A 13147-nucleotide genomic window follows, 5' to 3' on the forward strand; every position below is an offset into this window, starting at 1 on the left:
GAAGAAGCTACGGTAGAGAAGATATTGATTCTGCACCCGACTGAAGTCCTTTAGTTATGCCATTTGGGATCTCTTGAAGGAGAAGGTGGAAGACGAACTTAAAGTGTGTGTGGTGGGCATCCTCTAGCTACTCTTCCTAACTGGGAGGACTGAGGCTTCTAGGGCTTTAATTTCAAAATCTTGCTTCTGGAGAAAACAGAAACAAAGTCCCAAGGGCTAGGCATCCGTTCTATTTGATTTTATTTCACAGCAGTACTTCTGCGTTTTCTTTGATAAACCGAGTAACTCGGAGAAGGAAATATATGTGAAGGGTAGTGGCAGGTGGAGGAGGGGGGAGTTAGGAGGTTTGGGAAGGTGGGGAGGGGAAATCCCACTTTATTACACTAAGTCTTTTTACTGTTGGGAGACGGGGAAAGTGCTGGGAAAAGTGTCTTCCTCCAGATCACAGACAGATCTTTGTTTTATTAAAACACTTGATAACACTTTGTACATTAAGACTTCAAGAGCTTTCTTTTAACTCTATCAATCAAACCCCAAATCTCCTGAATAAAATGCTCACAATTATCTCATCTCCCTTCTTTTCTCTTTTAATCCCAAACTAATGTCTCTCCTAGGGAAAAAATATATCCATAGCTTTCTCAATTCACCCTACTACTGCCTCTAAGTTTTCTTTCTGGATACATAGCAAATTTAGGGTGGCAGTAGAAATAACTTTATGCTTACAGACATTCCACTAGATGTTAACATTTTTTGAATCAACTTTCTCCCCCTTTTTAAAAAGCTTTCTTGAAATTATATTGGCAGTTCACCTTGGGCTATTTGTCTTCATTTTCTACTCAATAAAGGCATTATGGTTTTATTTTTATTTATAAGATCACAGATCTAGAGATAGCGACTTCAAAACATATAATCCAACTACCATATATTTCAGATGAGAAAAGTGAAGTTCAGATTGATGAACAAGGTTACAGAGGGAATGAGTCATAAACCTGGACTCTCTGTTTCCAACTGTAGGACATTTTTTCCCCATTCCACACTACCATGTTAATTCAACCAACTTTTTGACAACCATCATGTACAGAATACCATACCAGGATTAGAAGGATAGAAGTAGTTCACATATGATATAACATTTGCATTCTTGGAATTTACAGTCCAGGAGCTTTTCAAGCACTGAAAATTAAAAATATATATATATTATGTCTTTATTTAACTTATACCCTCAATAGTTCTGTTCATATTCCAGTTTCTCTTTTAGAACATGAGTTACCTTGAGCTAATGGATCATGGATTTTAAAGCTGGAAAGCAAAATTTTATTTTCAGGTTTCATGCTTACTAAGTAAAGGACCATGTGCATATTAGTTTCCCTCATTTTCCTTGACTGTAAAATTGGAATAATAATTCAATGACTCATTAGGAAAAACAAAACAAAAAATAATTGTAGCACATATGCATAATAAAAATATATATTCTGTTGTTATATTGTTCAGTCATTTCAATTGTTTCTACCTGTGAGCCCAATTGGGGTTTTCTTAGCAAAGATGATGGAATGGTTTGCCATTTCCTTCTGCAGCTAATTTTATAGATGAGGAAACTTAAGACAAACAAGGATAAGAAACTTGCCCAGAATCATACACCTAGTAAATGACTGATTTCAAATATGAACTTCTGACTCTAAGTGCAGTGTTTTATCTGCTAAGTGATTTATCTGCCTTAAATATTAGTATTATCCAAAAATGTTTCATTCTGAATATTTAACCTATCTTCTTTCTGTCAGGATGTAGGTAACATTTTTCATCTTTGGTCCTCTCAATCTTTCTTAAATCTACTGGAATCTTTAATATTTTAGATGCTGTCTTGTTTCTTATTGCATCCTGAAAGAACCTAGATTCCAGTATCAATTCTGTAGCTTTGTGAGTAGAGGAAAGTCATTTAACCTTTTTAGGCCTCAGTTTTCTCATTTTCAAATGAATTTTTTTTGTTTGAATTACATTATTTCTGAAGGAATTTTGATGTCTGAGTAAAGAGTATAAAGACCACTACATTTGTAGCAATTTGACATATGCATTACAATATACTCTACTAATGCACACTTCAATACCTCAAGGGTCTATGATTTCCTTGTATGTTACTCAATCAGATTAGCTTATAATTCTGCCCTGTATGAGTACATTGTATTTCATGAATACCTTTTGAATTAAATAAACATTAAAACCTGGTGGACAATCTTTTGGGGTTGAATGTATGTCTCCTAATTTTGCAATGCTTGTTCTTCAGAAAACAGATATACTGTGTGTCACCAGCTCCATACTGCAATTCTTTCCAGTCTAAGAGAAATCTTAGATTTTCAGAACCTTTTGTTATCTTGGGAATAATGAGGTATCAGAAGAAGACTTTTCATGGGAAAACTATTAGACTTCTATAATGAAGTCTAATCCATCTCTCTATCATTGTACAATCTTAAATTGTGTTTTCTGAATATTTTTCCTCCCTTTTGGGAAAAAAGTGGTCTTGGATCATCTATGGATCATTTTGCTCTGTCTTCTCTGATATTTGAATCAGTCTTAATCTTTAAGAACACTTTTGTGTTATTTTTTTTCCTTTAAAGTTGGCAAGTTCAAAGATAGGTTTACACTAGCTTAAAGGTCTGTCACATTTTATTGTGCCCTCTAGCTCAGAAAGAAGTTCTCTTGACATTGAATACATAGGAAGAAATACCATGTCAGGTTCAGCAACAGCGAGTCAGCAGAGAGGTAGCTGTAGTATGTGTTTGTTGTCTTTTAATGCTTCCTAATTATCATCTCTCAAGGACTGTTGTCTGTGACCCAAAGTTACATAAGAAGACACAATTCAAACTCAAATCTTTTGATTCTGATTTTAACATTCTTTTCAAGGACAGTGGCAAGAAAAAATGCTGGAGTTGAAGTAGAGAGACCTTACTTGAACCTTATGATACTTACTAAGTATATCACCAATCTCTGAATCTCTCTGAACTTCTGGTGCTTCTGTAAAGCAAATAACTATAGTATCTCAATCACAAAATTATTGAGAACATCAAAAGGCATAGTGTATCATAAAGAACTTTGTAAATCTTAAAATGCTTTAGGATAATCAGTAATTAATAATAACAATAAGTTGAAAATAGTATTAGTTAATAATAAAAATGGCTCATAATTATTAAAACAATTTCACATAATTTCTTTTGTGCAAGAAACTTTTTTGGAAAATGTTACTGATTATTTCTCTCTTAATTTATAGTGACTTGAGAGATAGACTTGCACTAAACTATTCTTTGCATAGAAAGACTGTACTATAACTTGCAAAGTCCAAATGTTATTTCTAGACCTTTTGTGCTGTTTGTGGTTATGTCACCTTAGCCCATGTATTATTACTTTCATGAACAAATGAATTACATTTCACATCATGTTCTCTTGCAATAGAATGCTTCCTGTTTAGGAGTAGGATTGTTCTTTCAAAGTAAATGTGTGCTATGTCAGACCAAGCTAGTTAAATATGACTGCATTGTCAAATGAATTCCACAGAAGTGAGAAAGAAATTGAATATCATAGTAGAGTAGGGGGTACCTGCTTTCTATCACTATTATTATTATTAATGGTTCTAGAAATAGTTTACTTGACATGATTTCAATACTTTTGGGGTTAGGAAACACTCATGTGTGTGAATATTTTACTAATTCATCTATGTGTTTATCATGTAGATATGATACCAACGAAGACATATATGTCTTTATTGGTAGATATTTCATATACATATACAAATATTTCTTACCACTAGGTAATAGTTTATAAACATCTGAATGTGTTTTTATGTGTATATAAATGCACAAATCCACAAATCATCATAAACCTTGGTTCAGTGTCTCACTGTGGCATGCAGGTAACCTTGGATTCTTTAAGATATTACAAATAAAATAAAAATTCTGGCAGGTTCTTTCAAGACAGAAAGAATTTAAATAAAGTTCTGCCTGACATTGGACCCAGTGTGTAGCAGTCATCTGACACTAATCTAGCTAGCATAAGAGAAATTCTTCAATAGAACGTCAACCTCATGTAATAATCCTTTTTTCCCCCTTAGTTGCAGTAACTCATGAAGATTACTAAGATGTAGAACTGTGATCTACAGTGGCCTCTGGGAGTAACTACACATATGAAATAACAAGACCTTTAAATATAAGTATGTGTTGGGGGGAAGAGGGAAGAAGGTAGTAAATAAAGAGTACAAAAATCATAAGTATGTGAAAAGAAGATTCTTTTCCATAAATCCAATTTGTGTAAAATCTGACTAGAGTCTGTAACTGGTGTTATTTTGGTAGTTCAAAGGTAATATTATGCTTTTAAGCCAATGATTTAAAAAAGATGTCTATAGCTATTGAGCATATAGATAAAAGATCTATCTCTATTGTATAAAGGGTTTGTGATTTTTAACCAGAATAAAAAATTGCCTGAATGAGAATTATTTTATGCCTTAGGAAGTGAATTCTAAAGAGTTGTGTGAGGCACATATAAATTGTAACTAACCCTAGGTCACATAACTAATATGTAAAAGGCAAGGGCAGCATTTGACCCCAAGTTTTCCTAGCTTTAATCTCACTTTCTTACAATACACTATTTTGCCATTTTCATGTTTGAGAGTCATAGACCATTATGGTTACCAAGGAATTAAAAATGAGTATCAAGTAATCTTGTTTGCCTCAGTTTCTTCATTTGCAAAATGAATTGGAGAAGGAAATGGCAAGCTACTCCAATATCTCCACCAAGGAAACTCCAAATGGAATTACAAAATGTTGGACAAGACTGAAATGAATGAACAACAAATCATGCAAAAGCAATTGTGATGGTGGGCATGAGCAAGATATTGAATAAATGAAAATATCAATTACATGTCATAGGGTAAAATCATACGAAATGAAGAACTTGAACTTATCATGTGATATAGAGATTAAGAGTTGAACAGTGGAAATGCAGCATTGGTATTTTCTTGAACTCAGGAGAAAATAAATAACCCTATATTGGTGATATTAGAGAAAGGCATGGCTAGGAGGTACACAGGATGTGCAGGAGTGGATGAATTGTTACATGCTCTATTAGAAAATATTTAAACAGACCAGATCACAGATCAATTTGAGTGTGTGTATGCATGTATATGTGAAGAAAAAGAGGAGTGTATATGTACATTTACTGAATAGAGAGATTTTATTGATCTTTCATGCATAGTCTCTTTCCATCTCTGTTTTCTTCTTCAATCTATTCTGATCTATTCTTGTGACTCATTTCTTCCTTCTATCTCTTCCTATTAATTTCCCTTAAACTCTTTCTAAATCATATTCACTGCTATCTCATCTACCTCAATATAGAAAAAGATAGAATTGAATAGTTTAGACCCTTCCTTAGCTGTCATTTAAGAATTTCTCCCCATAATATTAAAATATTATTGTCTATCTGTTCCTAACATCAAATCTTTGAATATATATATATATATATATATATTTTTACATTTTTCTTCCACATAAGGTTAATTGTCAAATAAATCCACAATTCTTCAACACAAGAGGTCATATTTAATTTCTTTCTTCACACTATAAAAATCCCCAGTGCAAAGTCTGACTCTGTTATTCAGTCATCTAATTGTAGCCGATTCTTTATGACCATGTGGATCATACTGTCCATAGGTTTTTCTTGGCAAAGATACTGGAGTGGTTTGCCTTTTCTTTTTCTAGTGGATTAAAACAAACAGTTTTTCATTGACCTGCCCAGTGTCACATAGTTAGTGTCTAAGATCATATTTGAACTCACATAACAAGAGAAAAATATTTTTTTCTTTTTTAGTTTGGTTTAATTATTGTGATCACCTACTAAACCTCTACAAATCATAAGCTGCTCACACTTTTTATTTTGAGTCTTAAATATATCCTCCCACAACTATATTCTAAAAAACCTATTCTGCTCTGGAAGCTTTACTTTAATTTTTTTTTAATTCCATATGTCACATGGGTACCCTTCTGGTACTTTTCAGCTTGGCTATTTTTCCTTGCGTCATAGTCATGCATATCCTTGGTTATAGATTTTACTTCTCTAATACCTAGCTCATTGCTTTGTTTCTAGTAAAAGCTTAAAAAATGCTTATTGAACCGAATTGATGTACAAATAATTATTATTATAACTATCATGCCTCATTCTTTTACAATTTTGTTTTTTCTGACAGCTTTGTGCTCCCTGATGAACAGAGTATAGACTACAACTAGGATAATATTTATGCAAAATAGATAGTCCTTTACAAAAAAATATAGCTTGAATCATTGAAAATTAAAGTTTGTGTTTACAGAGATGTTCACTATTACCAACATAGTCAGAAAGTAAATTAAAAAAAAAGATATATTCTTACATGCCTATATTTTATTTCTCTGTAGATCAAAATGAATAATAGTGAGAAAGGGAAAACGGATTTGTAAGAAACCATGTGGTATGTTCCAACTGTGTAGACAGCCTTGGGGAACAACATTTTTTAGTAATAGCATGAGTATACCCACGCATAAATAGCCTGCAGTATTCTCTAACACTATCATTCATGGCAATTTTATAGCAAAGGGGAGAATAAGGTAGCATACAAATAAAGATATGTAAAACTCTCCATGAAGATTATGTGGGATAAAAATAGGGAAAGAAAAACATCCTCCTGAAAGCAGTTTTCCCTTAAGTCTTAGAATTGGGTACTTTTGCTGCATATAATCTGCAAATGCCTTGATTTTGTTCATATTTTTGTCCCACTTTTTCTCTCATGTATAGTAATTGTTCTCATTTCCAGCATAGCATTAGCCAAGAAACCATCAATATAAGAACTTTGGGTTTGAAAATTTTGAATTTTCAGGAAACTCATTGGTAACTATATGATGTCAATAAAATGCTATTAATTCACAAGGTTTTCTGTGACTAACAGTGATAATGCCTAAAAACAATTCTATTCTTAAATCTTTGATCAAGCTTAGTATTGTCTTCTCTTGCTATTATGCAAAATATATCCAGTACTAGAACAACTTTTTTGTTATGAAGTATAGGAATTGTGACATTTCAACAATCTAATCTTTCAGGAAGATGTTTTTCTTTTCCTATTTTTATTCCACATAATCTTTATGGAGAGTTTTACATATCTTTATTTGTATGCTACCTTATTCTCCCCTTTGCTATAAAATTGACATGAATGATAGTGTTAGAGAATACTGCAGGCTACATATGCATAGGTATACCTATGTAGTATGTTCCAACTATGTAGATGGCCTTGGGGAACAACATTTTTAGTAATAACATGGGTTATTTAAAAATCAAATAAGAGACATTAAAGAAAAACAAAAAAAAATAAAAAAAAATCTGAGCAAAACAAGAAAATTATGAAAAAAAAATTAACCTACTAGAAAAAGAGACACCGTGTCAAAAATGAAAATTAATCTTTAAAAGTTAAAATTGGGCAAGCGAAAGCCAGTGAAGCTATAAGAAATAAGAAAACAAATTATACAGAATGAAAAACTAAAACAGAATGTAAAGCATGTTATAAGAAAACAAATCTGGAGAACACATCAAGAGGGCAAAACAGGAATAATTGGACTACCCAAAAGGTGTGACCAAAAAAATAACCTTGACACAATAATGCAAGAAATAATTTTAAAAAATTGTCTTGGAGTAATAGAAGATGAAGGGAAAGTATAAATAAATAAATACACTGATCACCATCTCAAAGAAATACTTTGTGGAAAACACATAGGAATATTATTGCTAAATTTTAAAACCCCCACATGAAATAGAAAATTTTACAAGAAACAAGAAAAAAAACAATTCAAATATGCTGGAGTTACAATTAGAATTGTACAGGATTTATCAGCAACCACAATAAAAGACCACAGATCTTGGATTCATACATACCAACAATCAAAAGAACTAGGCCTATGATCAAATATATCATACCCAAAAAATTATCCATAATATTGGATGAAAGCAAAAATTAACATTCAATTAGCTTGTAATTTTCAAGATTTTCTTTCAACAAAACCCAAACTTGATAGAAAACTTCACATATAAAAGCTAATATCAAAGATCAATTTCAATGAACTTTAACATGGAGAAATTGTTTATGGTTTTTGTTTGGAAATGTATATCACATGGTTAAAACTGAAATCAGCAATTGGATAGCTCAAAAGAAAGATTAGGGCAGAGTATGATCTGACTCTAGAAATGTAATTATGTTATACAAGTGAGGTGCAGAAGAAGAATAGATAAAGAAACACTACAGTGGATAAAAGGGCTCAAAGTTCTGAAAACCTACTCGCACCAGGAATTGGTTAAATAGGCAACACTCCATTTATAACATGAAGGATATAGCACCCTCCAAAATCTATAAAGAAATAAGAAGGCTCTTTGATTCAGCATTATCTCTACTGGGTCTGTATCCCAAAGAGATCATAAAGGGAAATGGACTCATATGTGCAAAAATGTTTTGTTTGTAGCAATCCTTTTTTGTAAGGAACTGGAAACTAAGTGGGTGCCCATCAGCTGTAGAATGGTTGAATGAATAATGGCATATGAATGTTATGGAATATTATTGTTCTACAAGAAACAATCAGCAGATGATTCCAGAAAGGCATGGAGACACTTGCCTGAACTTGTGCTAAGTAAAATGAGAAGAACCAAGAGAACATTGTACACAGCAATAAGATTATGTGATGATCAACTCTGATGGATGTGGCTCTTTTCAACAACAAATTCAGGACAATTCTAAAAGATTTGCGATGTAGAGAGTCATCTGCATCCAAAAAGAGGAGTGTGTAGACTGAATCTAGATCATAACATAGTATTTTCACCATTTTTGTTTGCTTTCTTTCCTTTTTCATATTTTTTCTTTTTGATCTGATTTTTCTTGTGCAGCATAAATGTGGAAATATATATAGAAAATTCCACATGTTGAACATATATTAGATTACTTGCTATCTAGGGAAAGGGGCTGGGTAGAGGGAGGGAAAAATTCAAATATAAGGTTTTGCAAGAGTGAATATTGAAAACTATCTTTGCATGTATTTTGAAAATTAAAAAAAAACTACTTAAAAAGAAATGAGGGAGAAGGGATGGGTAGAGGGGGAAGCACAAAGTGGGGGAGGAATACAAGAGTGGGTTTCATGGGTGGAGGGAGGTTAAGTAATAGCAAGGCAAGTTAAGGAGCAGAATTAAAGTAGAAGAGTTAGCAGGAATAGGAAAGAAGAGATATACACAAACCCTGCAATAAGGATCAGGAGTAGAATTTATTAGGGAAAAAAGTATAGCTAGTAATCATTGATTTTTGACAAAGTAAAACTTAAAGATTCAATTAACTGAAAACTACAATATTTGCCAGCTATACTAATATTGCTTTAGATTCATGTTTATATATGGATTAATGTGTGTCTGAGTGTATATATATATATATATATATATATGTGTGTGTGTGTGTGTGTGTGCATATTTCTCTCTATATGTGTGTATATGTGTATATAAATATATGTGTGTGTGTGTGTGTGTGTGTGGTTCTGTAGGTGGCTGTGAATGTATATATATATATCATGTATGTATGTGCATGTGGAGGGTATGTGAGTGAATGGGTATGTATATGTGTGTGTATGTGTATAGAAACATTTCTGTGCTTAATTACAGCCTGCTTGGGGGAAATGGGAGGGATGAAAGGGCGGAAAAGGATGGGGAAAAAAAGATAATTTTTTTTTAAAGTGCATAGCAAGAACAATCTATAAGGAAGCAAAGAAAAGATGAATATAATACTCATGAATATAATTTCTTCTATTATTATATATCCTTTCTTGAACAATAAATTTATTATTATATTTTGAATCCTCCATGATGTTCTGCTGAGCATATGACAGTGTTATGTTTTGTTTTGCTTTGTTTTTTTTCTTTTCTGTCTTTCTTTTTGCTATTCTTTTTTTTAAATAAATGGTAAAAAAAATTAACCAGACTAGATCATGGATCACATAGTCAATTGCTGGAACAATACTAAAAATCTTTTCAGTCTAAAAGGATCTATCAAGAACCTTGGCAAATGTTCATGGTAAGATGAAACAATAGAACAGAGACTATTATACAACGTAAAAGACAGTTGACACATAAATATTGTCAAATTTCTTACTTCAAAACAAAAATGAATTGCATTTTTTCTCATTAAATGTTAATGCCCCTCAGAGGGGAAGACTTATTTAAATCCAGGATTTCATCAGTGTAGGGCTTCTCATTGTGAAATTCCTTGTACTGATACATATGGGGAGCTCATCTCTGACTTTAGTCTTAAGAAGCTATTTAAGAGTCTTTTAATATAGTTGTTCTTGTTGGCTCTTTTTAGTCATATCCAATGCTTTATGGGGTCTTCTTGGAAAAGATTCTGGAGTTGTAACTATTTTTTCTCCTCATTTTATAGATGAGTAAATGGAGGCAAAAAGGGTTAATGTGACTTGCCTAAAGTCACATAGCTAATAAATGTACAATAGTATTTTAAAATTTAGCAGGTTCTTAGCAAAACTTCTGTGAAAATAAGTGGTATAATAATTATACTAATTTTAGAGATGAAGAAACTGAAGTTTAGGGTTTAGTATACTTTACTACAGCAATTTGAACCTATCTGTATCCAATGCTTCCAAGCCCAACATCACTTTTATTCCAATCCCTGAGAGTTTTAAAATGCTGTATCTTGTGCTTCTACAATGCCATCTATTAGTCAGTACAGATGAAAAAAGTATTCATGAATTAAGGCTTGCCAGACTATTAAGGAACTCTAATCAGAAGAACATCCAGGGGAGTTTGGTTAATAGCATTTTTCCTTCAATGAGAATGACTCAAATTCACAAAGTTTTGGCAATGTTGATGTTTGCAACATGCTCTATAATTGAACTCATGGGCACCAGTTATCTTTTTGAATTGAGTTCACTAGATTTGTATTGAGTTTATGAGAGTTTATTGAGTTCATGAGAATAAAAGGGAAAATGATTACCTTTAATACATTTTCAAGTTCAAATGAAGATGAGCTACTAAATTTCCTATAATTGAGCAATAATTCTACTTTAGTGGATTTTCCTAAATCCATGCTATAAAATATCACAAATGAATTGTCAGGGTATGGTAGTTAGAAAATAAAGTGTGTGTCATGTATATTTTTAATAATGATATTAAGTAGTAGCATTTCTCTCTACTTATGTTAAAGTAATATCTTTTTAGAGACATATTTTCTAACTCTTAGTGTCCATGAAATGTAGTTTTATTATAATAAAGATTAGCATAAAAGTTAGACCCTTACCTGAATATTTAAATGATTATTCATATTCCTGCTACACTTTTTAACAAATTCCAGAGAGATATAGTATCTTCATATGACATATAATTTTTAATATTTCAGTTCTTCATTGATGGGGATATTGAGTTATTAACTTTCACTCTGAGGGTATGAGAGTCTCTATATTTGAAGGAGAGATATAATTCTTCTGTTACTACTCACCACTCCATGTCACTTAGCCAATTAACACATAGAAGAGTTCCTCTGGTATAAGAGAAAAATTTTAGGAATTTTAATTATAAATGACAGTGCTAAAATCTGGATTCTCCTTATTATTGGCTTTAAAACCTGAGCAAATAATTTAATCTTGTTGTATTTCTTTCCTCCTCTGTAAAATATACCATTTCAATAAATATTTAACTTATTAGGCAAAAAACCAATATTCCAGGCTTAGCTTTATAAGGCAAATATGAATTAGCCTATTTACTCAGGGATATTACATTATACTGAGATGTCCTACTCATTATATAGTAGATGTTTTATACATGCTTATTGGATTGGATTAGGGAATTTAGATAAGATGGATGAATTCTTACAAGCAAAGCAATCCTTACAAGTATTCTGGAAATGATGGGAAAAAAAAGAAAAGAAAATTAGATCCAGTAATACTTAAGAAATCCAAAAGAAATTTCATTAAGTATGTGGTTTTTCCTTGGCATAGCTCCACACAGAGAGACATTCAGAAACCTTTAGTCACAAAAATTGGAAACCATTCAGAACACGGCACACAGAAATCTTCTAGCGTGAAAAGGAGGGATCAGCCACGGAAATCTAAAGCTTGTAGCTGTGTTGCTTGTGAAAGCAAAAGGAAATTCACAAAAGGGGGAAAATCACAAAGACCTAGAGACTACAGCTGTTTCTTTCTAATCTCAAGCCAGGTTTGAAGTGGCATGAGTGGAGCATAATGTTCATTCAATACTCTAGATCAGATGCTTAGGGCAGCATAAGTTTGTAATAGGCTTGAACTACATTTGAGATCCTGAAGATCTCAAGAATATTGCATTGGTGTTCAAACAAAGCAATGACAGGATTTTAGATAATAACATCAGGACACTGGAGTCTTCTATTCCTTCTAGAAATACATAGAGTCTAACCCTAATACAAATTTCCAATAAAGGAAATAAAGGTGGAATACAAATAAACCAAAGACATAATCTACAGTAAATAAACATTATACATCTGAGAACATTCAGAGAATGTTATGGGAAGAGAATAAGTACACAGCATTTGTGAAGAAAGCCTTTAAACAAAACAGTTTTTCAAAAATGTCACTGCAGTTCTTAAAAGAATGAAATGAAAGATCAAGAGAAAAAAATGGATTATTTCAGAAATGTTTAAAAGGAAACAGGAGAATAAAGAGTTTATGACTAGAGGTGGGAAACTTTACCCTAATAATAGAACCCATGAAAATTGAATGGATCAGAAAGAAATCTATTCTATGAGACAATAAAAATATTCGAATAAAATAAAAAGATTAAAAAATGGAATTCTGAAATTTCTTTTTAAAATCAAATATACTTGACCTGGAAAAATAAGTCAAGGAGAAATAATCAAAAAATATCAAATTACCACACTACCTGAAAATTATGATTAAAAAAAGAGATCTAGAGACTACACTTAAAAAATATAGTTCACAAAATGTCCTAGATGTATTAGATCCAGTCAGCAAAATGAAAATGGAAAGATTTTATGAGTCAGTCAAAGGATAACATTCTATCAATATTACTGACAAAATCCAGAACTTCTAATTATAGGGAAAAATGCTGTAAGTAGCCA

This window comes from Sarcophilus harrisii, chromosome 6, assembly GCF_902635505.1.
Source record: "Sarcophilus harrisii chromosome 6, mSarHar1.11, whole genome shotgun sequence".
Taxonomy (NCBI): Eukaryota; Metazoa; Chordata; class Mammalia; order Dasyuromorphia; family Dasyuridae; genus Sarcophilus; species Sarcophilus harrisii.